At 39.6% G+C, this 10,410-nt stretch overlaps 1 pseudogene; it reads left to right on the forward strand.

The window, feature by feature from the left end:
- Positions 1–9,030: 9,030 nt before the first annotated feature.
- On the forward strand, positions 9,031–10,057 carry LOC149257445 (protein EXORDIUM-like 3 pseudogene; annotated as a pseudogene).
- The last annotated feature ends 353 nt before the right edge of the window (positions 10,058–10,410 follow it).

Below are 10,410 nucleotides of genomic sequence, written 5' to 3' on the forward strand. Positions count from 1 at the left end.
TGTGAAAGGCTGCAAAAGTAAGTACACATACTTATTTTGGCAGCATATCCATGCAACATTTTTTTTTTCAAGAAAGAGTAAACATGTGCATAGAAACCTCTTAATGACCATTTAAATTGAAATGTACAGTAGAAGAGGTTCATTGGAAATGCATTCAGATTGATGGGTGGACAAAAAACTGTTGGGCAGTATGGGTTGTTCCATATTAATTTCAAGAATTTAATTGTTGGTTATCTTTTCCATATAAAGTTCCAGACTATAATTGTTGGCTATCCATGACATGAAAAAGCAGACAAACATATTCTATTTAAGAATGGAAAATTTTGTTGGCAAATAGACAAGGAAACAGGGAAAGCAGGGAGTACGAATGCCATGCAAGTATGGGACTATTCTATAAGAGTTACTGTAGAGTGAGTAAAATTTGATGAAAAAACATGTATTGTTTGCTATAAAAGTAGAAGTATGTAGCAGAGTGGTGAAAAAATATTGAAGTCCTTCAACCAAAGTGCATGTTGATTTTGATTGTTTTTCCTGTAGGGCGAATGCCTAGTCATAAATACAAGGTGATGTGTGGCATCTACAACACCATTTGACATTTAGATTTGGGACACGATCGAGGTAATATATGTGAAGTTTCCTGTTTGCATCCCTTTCATGTACATGGATGAGGACATGCATGAAATCTTTAATCCTTTTAAGTAGTTGGAGAGTTGGGCACATCCGGTACAGTGGCACAGTACGAGAACGTAGGAACCAAGTCTGTATATCCAAAAGAGAAGCCTCTTGTTCATGTATTTGATGGAAAAATGTGTAGAGCTGAGAAATATATTGTGGATCCATCTGTTTCTGCAAACAACGGGAAAGCGTGTAAGTGAACATGTATAAATTCATTAATTGAAAGGGCAAGCATAGAAGAAAAAAATATGACTAACCTTTTGAAATTAAAAGTATAGTAGAAATAGAATAGATTAAAAAATTTTACAGATTTGAAGGTGTTAACATGAGAGAATAGATGAAACATTTGCAAGTGGAATGCAAAGGAAGGAAAGTAACCAAGAAGAGAAGGTCTTCAAGTAGGCCGATTCACATATTTGGAGGCAAGGTATGCTTCTTCTTTTTTCCTGCGAAGGACGTACGGATTTTCTTGCATGCGTGCATAGCGTGTGAAGGAGAAAGTTGGAGAGATGCAAAGATCATTCAATGATCTAACTCTAGAGATGGTTGTGAATGTAAGGCCCTGACGATCAATGTTGCCAATGTCGATTGTTGCCTTTTGTAGTGTCATGCCTTGTGATTTATGGATTGTTAGGGCCCATGCCATGTGAAGGGGAAGTTGTCTTTGAGAACCCCTTGTTACGGGGGAGATGGGCACACATTTCGGATTTGAGCTATCCCATGTTGGACCTTTGTAGTGCATGAAATCGACCACAACAAATGAGGGGAGTTCTGGAGGGCGAGAACCAGTTGTGTAATGAATAGTGACAACTTTCCCGAGAGAACCATTCACGAGGCCTGCTTCAACCCACAAGTTGCTTGTTAGAATGACATGTTGACCAATGCAGAGAAGCACTTGTGTAGCAAGCTGTTCATCTTCCTGGTTGGAGGAGGGAATTTGTTTCCTTTGCTCAGCACAACAACGTGCAATAGGCAGGTTCAATTTCTTGAGCATGGTTTTATTATGTAGCGCAACAAATTCATTAGTTGCATAGAGGTGCATAGAATTGGTGAATGTTGTGAGCTCGTCTTATAGAAGATTGGATTTTGAGTGCGTCATTAGAAGGTTCCAATCATCCAATGTGGGGGTTGCATTGTGAAGGTTGGAAAGGAGTTGATGGAATAAAACCTGCGTAGGACTTGTACCTTGTTGGCGGAAAATTTTGGAAAGCGTAACAACAATATCGAAGCTCCACCAAAGAGCATTGCCATGAGACATGCCTATATACATTGGTGTATCTTTAACAGGTGGCAATTGGGCAAGGTCCCCCACAAGGATTATAGATCGGGAACCAAATGGAGTGTTTCTATTGGATGGGAAGGCCTCTTGTAAACGTTCATCAATTTGAGCAAGAATTTTAGGACCAATGAAGCTCATTTCATCAATGAGAATGTATTTGACATGACGAAGTTGTTCTTGATGGTTTAGGAAGGATTGACCTTCTAGAGGGTGCATAGAGGAGACAGGGATGCAGAGACCAAAGTGTATGGTTAGAGCATTGATGTGGAATGCTGCAACATCGGTCGGAGCAAGCAAGAGCAGTGGGTTTTTCCCATTAACAGAGTTGGATAGGAAGGCATTTTTGAGGCAATCAATTAGGAAAGATTTGTCGGTGCCAACAGTGCCTTGGATGAGCATCCTTAATGGTGTGGTGGAACCACTATTGGAGAAGTGGGAAAAAATGATATTGAATGCCATGATCTGGCTTGGGGACAAGGAGGAAAGGGAATGTGGATTTGGAGAGGGAATTTGGTGGAGTGTTGTGGAAGAGCGGTTGAATTCTATGAAGGAAATGGCCATTTCTTGCAAGTGTGAAGGGATAAGAGAGTGGTCCCAATTATGGTTTGCATCGAAGTCACGATGGCCAAGCATGTCAAGCTCATCAAGGAGGATGTTGTTACTTAGGTGGAGTTGAGAGAGGAATTGCCATTCTTCCATGTCTATGGTGGGGGAGGGGGGGGTGCATTGCATCAGGGGAGGGATCATCAGAGTTGGACATGGGTGGTTCTAAAGGAGCTCGGTGAACATGCCATGCTTGATACGTGTTGGAAATTTTCTCCCAATGAGAAACAATTGCCTCATCGGTTTCACCAATGTTGTCAGGCAATCTACGAAAAGGGTAGTACAAGAGTAGTTCACTCCAACAAAAGTCTACATAGGATGTTGAATCTTTATCTGGGATTGCAGCGTATCGAGGAATGATGCACACAACCATGGGAGGGAAAATGTGCTTCCATGGTGATGTTTTCCGGTGGGAGGAGAATGACCAGTCCCATGTGACTTCAATAAGTGGCAATGACTCTAGTGAATGAGGTCTTTGCATGTATGAGGTGATGAAGGGTGTTGATGGAAGATGGGCATCCAAGTTGTTTGAAACACGTCAAGAAACTGTTTTTTTAACATTGAGGGAGACAAAAGAACGACTGCATTGGGTAAGCGGGAGTTTTTGGAGCATATGACATGTTTCTTGTGCACCAATGTCCCTATCAGCAACAAGTTTGGTCATGAGTTTGCGGACAACAGACACAGTAGGCGCGTCAGGGGGGAAATTTGTGAAATTCGTGCAAGCATTTGGTGGTAACTTTCAGATTTTGCCTCTGCTTTTGCCGCATACTTTGCAATGTAGTTCAATACAGCACGACGTGACAAAACCGGTTGGAAGTCAATGTTGACCCTCCAAATTGCAAGCATATGAGAGTTGTGCACATTTAGCTTGTCGTCATTTCTAGCAAGAGTGTATGTTTTCCACCCGGAAGCATCGATTTGGAGAGAAGAATTTTCACACAATTCCCAAGGGGCTCCATAGCAGCAAGCAATAGAGTTAATTTTTTTGCGAAGACATGTAGAGGAATGAAAATTTGTGTGCCTTTGGATGTAGTTCACAAGTTCCTTATAGTCTTGGAGTTCATTTGATGCAAAGATTTCATTTGTCGCAAGGAGGCAGGGATCACGTATAAATGAGCGATGCAATCCAGGAGTCCTATTCTGGAGAGGCTGAGGGTTCCAAGCGATGATGTAGGTATCGAAAAATGTTTTGGTCGCACGAACGTCTACAACGTTAGCCCAATCTAGGGCATCCATATTAGGTGTGTCTTTGAACCATAGAAACCCATGTACATGTGTAAAGCCTCTATGCTTCCATTCATACCTTAGTAACAAAGACGGAAAAAGTAAGAGGGGTGCATGAAAAGGAAAAGTAAATAAAAAGAAAAGTAAAGGGTAAGCAATGGTAGAGCCATACTTGCACCAGAAATCCTTTACAAGGAATCCTTTTAGTAGAACCTCTTCTAAGAAGATTGCGAATCTGCAATGGATGTATTGAGATGCACGATGTGGGTTTTCAACAATGTTTTGGATTCTCCATCGAGACTGATCTTGTGCATTAGATGGAGGATTGGAAGGCATGGCCATATGAAAGTCATGCCATTTGGTATCAACTACACTTAGTGTGAAGAAGAAGGTAGGGTTACTGTATTGAATGATCATGTCTCTTAGCTCCCCTCTAGCCCTGGTCCAAAAAGAACGGCTCCTGCGAAGGGATGAGCTGAAGTGCATAATCTGGTTCAGAATTGTCGAAGGCGGAAGCTGCTAAAGGTGGAGGCGAAGGTCTACTACGGTTGTTGGTAAGGTATTTGCAAGGTCCCTTTTAATGAAGACAGAAGCAGTTGCATGGCTTTGATGTTGCATGATAAGGTTGTATAGGTAATAGTGAAACCTAGGATGTTGGCCAAAGCAATTGTCATGGAAGCGCATTAGATGCAAAGCATATTCTTGCATATCAACTTTTGCAATTCTTGGTTGGTTAATCATGGCAGCTCCAGTGGGGAAGAGGGTGGGGAAGGCCATGGAGAAGAGGCCCTCTGTGTTGTATTCGTTGACTAGAGAAAGGTCAATGATGGGCCATTGAAGTGAATGGGTGGGTGTGGAATTGGAGGATTCTATGTAGGCAAGTATCTCATCAATTTTTGTATGAGAATTTGGTAGAGTTGCAACAAAGGAGGATGGTTGAAGGTCAGATGGGTTTGGGTGGAGAAGTTCATGGTCAAGATTTTTAGAGAGGGCTTCTTGGGGTCCAAGGGAGTTGGGGGAGAGACGACGTAACATACCAGAAACGTCTGAAGGGGAATCAGGAAAAGAGGAAAGTGCAAGCGGGTTAAGTTGTACATATTTGTAGTATGGGTCGTTTGCCTCGGGAACATGTGATATTCTGAAAAATAATTCATAGGATATGTGGTCATTGTTGGTTTTATTTACAACAAGGATGTCTATTTCTAAGAGCATGTGAGGAAGGGAGGTGACAATGTTAGTTATATATTGAGGTAAGCTAATAGTATGGCTGGAATATTTGAATTTCCCTCCAGTGAAGATACAGTGGATGAGGACGAGGGTGCATGGAGCATTTGTTCAGTGGAGAGAATAAGAGGGGTTGGCTCACCGATTAAAGTTTCCACACGGTGGAGTATTTCAAGTTTGAGGACAGAAAGTGACCTGCAAGAAAGAGCATATGTGAGTGTAGAGGGGAAGTAAAACACGATAAAAGCAAATAGATTCTAAAGCGGACATAAAATGAGAGGAAAGCCAGGGAGGATTGGGCAGGATTCCCAGTGCGCAACATACATAGTATGATGTGCATATGTGCATGAGCATTTTTGTAAGAGCACGATAGAGCCTATTTTCAAGTCTTCAGATTTTGCAAGTGCATCATGTGAAGAAGGAAGCAAGACCACATGGTTGTGAACACCATCAAAAAGGGAGACACAGTAGCGAGGGGTTGACGTCCTAGCAGGGCGTATTTCTTCGACAACAACAACCTGGAGGATTGGTTGCATCTCGGTAGAGCCAGCAAACAACAATGAAAGTGCATTGGTAGTCAAGGTTGGTTCCATGGTGATACGACTTTGTTGTCGAAAAAAAGGTGCTGCAAGCGAATATCAATTGTAAGTGTACAAAAGTGAAGAACAATTTGTGTAGTAAAAAGAAAGGAAAAGGTTAAAGAGTTTATCTAAAATGAGATGAAGCAACAGTAGAAATTGAAGGGAAAAGTGTGGAAGATAAAAAAAAACATGAGGGGGAAGGAAGAACAAGTGTGCTACAAGAAACAAATAGATATCTAGACTATTGTCCTTATGATTTGTGCAATTTTCATGTGGCAAAGTTAAATGTTTCACAGGTAAGAAAGAAAAGCAAGAAGAAAACAACACCCACCATGATATTTTTATTTGTTGAGTGAAGGATAGTTTTGGAAGGAAGAGAGGAAGGGGTAGGAAATTTGAATGAGATACCTAGCAAACATTGAGGGCTTGTTCAAACAAAGAGGTTTGGCAGTAGCAAGGAAAAGTAGGAAGCATTGTTTTGATTATGGTTTTTGTGTGTAAAGCAAAGTGTCTTTCTAGACTTATGGCAATTACAATTTTGCACCCTATTCAAGCGACCTTGCAACTTTTCAGATGAAATGGATCTATGGATGCAGACAAATAAAAGTAGTAAAAAAAATATAGTCTAGGTTGTTTTATGCGAGAGCAAATTTCCAACTATAGTAAAAATAAAAGAGCATGTGGCATTCTGGGAAAAAAAGAAGTGAGAAGGAAAATAGAGGGTACAAAGAAGGGAATAAGATGTGTTTCCAGACAACATGTAACACCAGTTAGATAGCAACCATACATAGTGTAACATAATAAGAGATAACAACCATAAAGGAAAAACTTCCACAATAGGGGAAAATCAATGTTAAACTAATTTCCTAAGGATAGGAAAAGTGTACATGCATACCTGTCAACATGTAAAAAAGCAATGCAATAAAGAGGAAAAGCCAAAGACCTGTACCTCTCGGCAGGGAACAACACAAGATATCCTGCTAGGTCAAAACATATTTGTGTTAGGTAAGTGGTATTTAAATATGACAAGGAAAATGACTAAACCAGTTTGGCCAAGTAATGCCTCTAATTGCAACATTTGTAAAATACCATGAATCATTTGCAAAGTAGCAACAAATTGTTCCTCCAAAAGAAGTGAAGTTATAAAAGAACAATATGAAAAGGGGTCAGCTGTATGCAAAGGGGAATAGAAGGATTCCTTGTCCAACAAAGTGTGCTAACTGTGAAGCTAACAACAAGATGTGAGGACCTTTTTAAATAGTAGAGCGATGAAGGAGGACATATTAGCCTTTTAGAATCACATGGAAGAGGAAGACATAGTGGCAAGTCACTTGGGAGCTTTTCTTAGAGGTATGACAAATGCAATGTCCAATGTCATTATTGTAGAAGGTTTGAACAATATGCATATGAATGTAGGGAAAAAAATGGTATGGATAAACGAAATGAAAATTTCATTAAGGAAAGATTTGAAAAAATAAGTGAAGAGAATCAATTTTTGTTGCAATATAGCATAAGAAAGCAATAAAGGGGTATGGTACGTAATGATGGTTGTAGAAACTATCACTGAAAAAGAAAAAAGAATTGAATCACTAAAATCTGAGGTGAGAATGTGAAATAACAACAAAGTATCAAGCATGAGTAAAGGAGTTATCTCCAGTTGCACCAGCAAGGAACCAATTTGGCCAAGTAATGCCTCTAATTGCAACATTTGTAAAATACCATGAATCATTTGCAAAGTAGCAGCAAATTGTTCCTCCAAAAGAAGTGAAGTTATAAAAGAACAATATGAAGAGGGCTCAACTGTATGCAAAGGGGAACAAAAGGATTCCTTGTCCAACAAATTGTGCTAACTATCAAGCTAATAACAAGATATTTTTTAAAATAATTACAATAGTAATTTTATGAAAGAAAAATATCAATATTTTTCAACCCTTGACAGATATCTCGAACTCTCTACTTCTAAACCCAGAGTACATGATGCCAAATGAGGGATTTTTTCAACCCTTGACAGCTATCTCGAACTCTCTACTTCTATGATAAATTTCTATCCTTGCAAGAATTTTGTTACCTGTAATGACTATTGGAAATAATTTGTTGCAGGATTTTAATAAATCCTCTCTCATGGCTCTTCAAATCTTGCTTTAGATTTACAGGTAGTCTGATCAATTCTAGGTCTTCAATCCTCGCTTTCACTAGGCCACTCTGATTCCTTCAATAGGTCAGAGTTAACCTTAACTCTAAGTCCTCTTGTGCTTTGTTTCTAGCTGTTAGGTAATAGATCAGAGTTAACCTCTAATTATTTTTGTGCTCTGTTTCTAGTTGTCAGGTAATAGGTCAGAGTTAACCTCTAATTCCTCTTGTGCTCTATTTCTAACTATAGGGTGAAATTGGTAGCACAATTATTATAATTAGTTTAAGATTTAGACTTAATTATGTTTTAAAAGATTACTATGACATTGGCTTTAAATAGGCCCATTATCTCTGATATGTCATGAGAGTAACTCTTGTGATTTTGAACACAAGATATGATCTACAACATGATACATATGGATTTTAGATGGATATGGGGTTCAAAGAACATTCTGGTCTATTTTTTCATCAGCACGAACTCTTCTAGGCATGAACACTATGAATAATCCATTTCAGAAATATTCATTTGTCAATATGGAACAAAAGTGTAGAGAATATACACAGGTGATTCAAATTTCTGTTTATGTCCATAGATTGGACACCAGTAATATGTTGTTCATCAGGGCTATTGTATTTAACAATTGGGAGACATGTTGTGACATGAGAAGCATTACAATACTCACTAAGGCTAATCTTCTGTCTATTGTGACAAACACTTGGACTCTCTAGTCTCCACACAATATCCCTGTGCCCAGAAAAACATAGTTGGAATTCTTTTGAGACATGATTTTAGCATGACTGTCGCTACTGTTGGAAAGTTTGTGAGAAATTTCCATCTCCAGTCTGGGGAACTATGCAAATTGTCTGCAAAGTTTGGAGATATTTTCCTAGTACAACAAAGAGTGTTATGTTGAGAGAGCCTTTCTAGAGGATTTTCCAGTCATGTTTCAGAGTAAGTGTTCCAGTTTTGAATCTCCAAATGCACAGTCAGGGTTTGTAAGGTAGCAGCACACATGCTCCCATCAGAAATCTGTCGCTATCAATATGAAGTCAAGCAATTGCTTCCAAGTGTTTTCATATATATGTGTTAGTTGTCTATGCAACAACAAACATCACATCCACAACTGGTAATTGCTTGGAACATAATTAAGATGAATAAATAAATAAAAGAAATAAGTCAAAGGAGGAACTTGGATGTTGTTGTATATAGATAAAGAGTAGGGTACATGTATTTCCCGTGCATGCATGTCATGGAGAAGAAACCATTGAATCTCATTGCATTGTTGCTCTGTGTGTTGTTCCAGAGAGAAAATGGGTGTGTTTGCATGTGTGGGTTTGTTTTTGTTCATTGTATTATCCTCAGTTGAAGCATGGAGGCCATGGCCTCAATATTTCAATCGGAATACTACTGCTTTGGGACTGGGACAACAACCCAATAAGGCAGATTTGCAGTTTGGGACTTCGAAGAAGAATGAAGGGTCCTCACCATATGTGAATATGAAGTACCACATGGGGCTTGTGCTGACTTCTGCTATCAATGTCCATACAATTTGGTATGGCAGGTGGAGTAAGAAGGAGAAGAGGGTTATCAATGAGTTTCTGCTATCTATCTCTAATAATACAAAGAGCCCTTTTGTGGGTCAGTGGTGGCAAACAATGCAGCTATATACTGATCAGATTGGTGCCAATATTAGCAGAAACATAGTGATTACTAGTCAGCACGATGATTACTACTCCCATGGTAAGGTACTGAGTAGGCTTACTGTTCAGGAAGTGATTAAAGTGCCATAACTACCAAGAGTAGTCCCCTTCCCATTGATCCCAAGAATGGTCTTTACCTCCTCCTCACTTCTAGTGATGTTGTTGTCTAGGACTTCTGCAGAGAAGTCTGTGGATTTCATTATTTTACATTCCCATCCATTGTAGGATACACACTGCCTTATGCATGGGTTGGGCATTCTAGAAAACAGTGCCTGGAAGTCTGTGCTTATCCTTTTGCAGTGCCAAGTTACATGACTGGAATGAAGGCATTCAAGGCACCTAATGGGGATGTTGGTATCGATGGGATGATAAGTGTGATTGCCCATGAATTGGCTGAGCTTTCGTCAAATCCCCTGATCAATGCCTAGTATGCTGGTGAGGATCCTACTTCTCCTACTGAGATTGCAGATCTCTGTGAAGGTCTTTATGGGACTGGAGGCGGTGGATCTTACACTGGACAAGTCCTGAATTTGGGGCTAATTACAATGTCAATGGCATTAGGAGGAAGTATTTAGTGCAATGGATATGGAGTCCTATTTTGAATGCCTGCTCGGGACCAAATGCATTGGATAGTTGAAGGTGCTCTAGTGCTCTTGTTAGTGGAAAATGGGTTTGCTAGTGTTATGGTCAGACTCAGGGGTTGTTCTCAAGCCTTACTATCACAAATTCTATTTGTGGGTTGGATCTAGACAACTTATTCATGGCTTCTTTATTGGTATAGACCTTAATATGCCTTAGGATTAATGTAGCCAATAATGCAGCAAAGTGTTATGGAACACTGGAGGTTCTAATCCCATTTTTATTCCTTGACATTATGTAGTGATTGTTCTTCTTTTAACGGTCATCCCACTCTATGTGCTTGCGTGTGTCTATACAACTTTATCTATTTAGACTATTCATAGAAATATTGAACAGAGTGCATTTTTCTAC

This window comes from Pinus tabuliformis, chromosome 6, assembly GCF_031772625.1.
Source record: "Pinus tabuliformis cultivar Carrire ecotype Pingquan chromosome 6, CPIR1, whole genome shotgun sequence".
Taxonomy (NCBI): Eukaryota; Viridiplantae; Streptophyta; class Pinopsida; order Pinales; family Pinaceae; genus Pinus; species Pinus tabuliformis.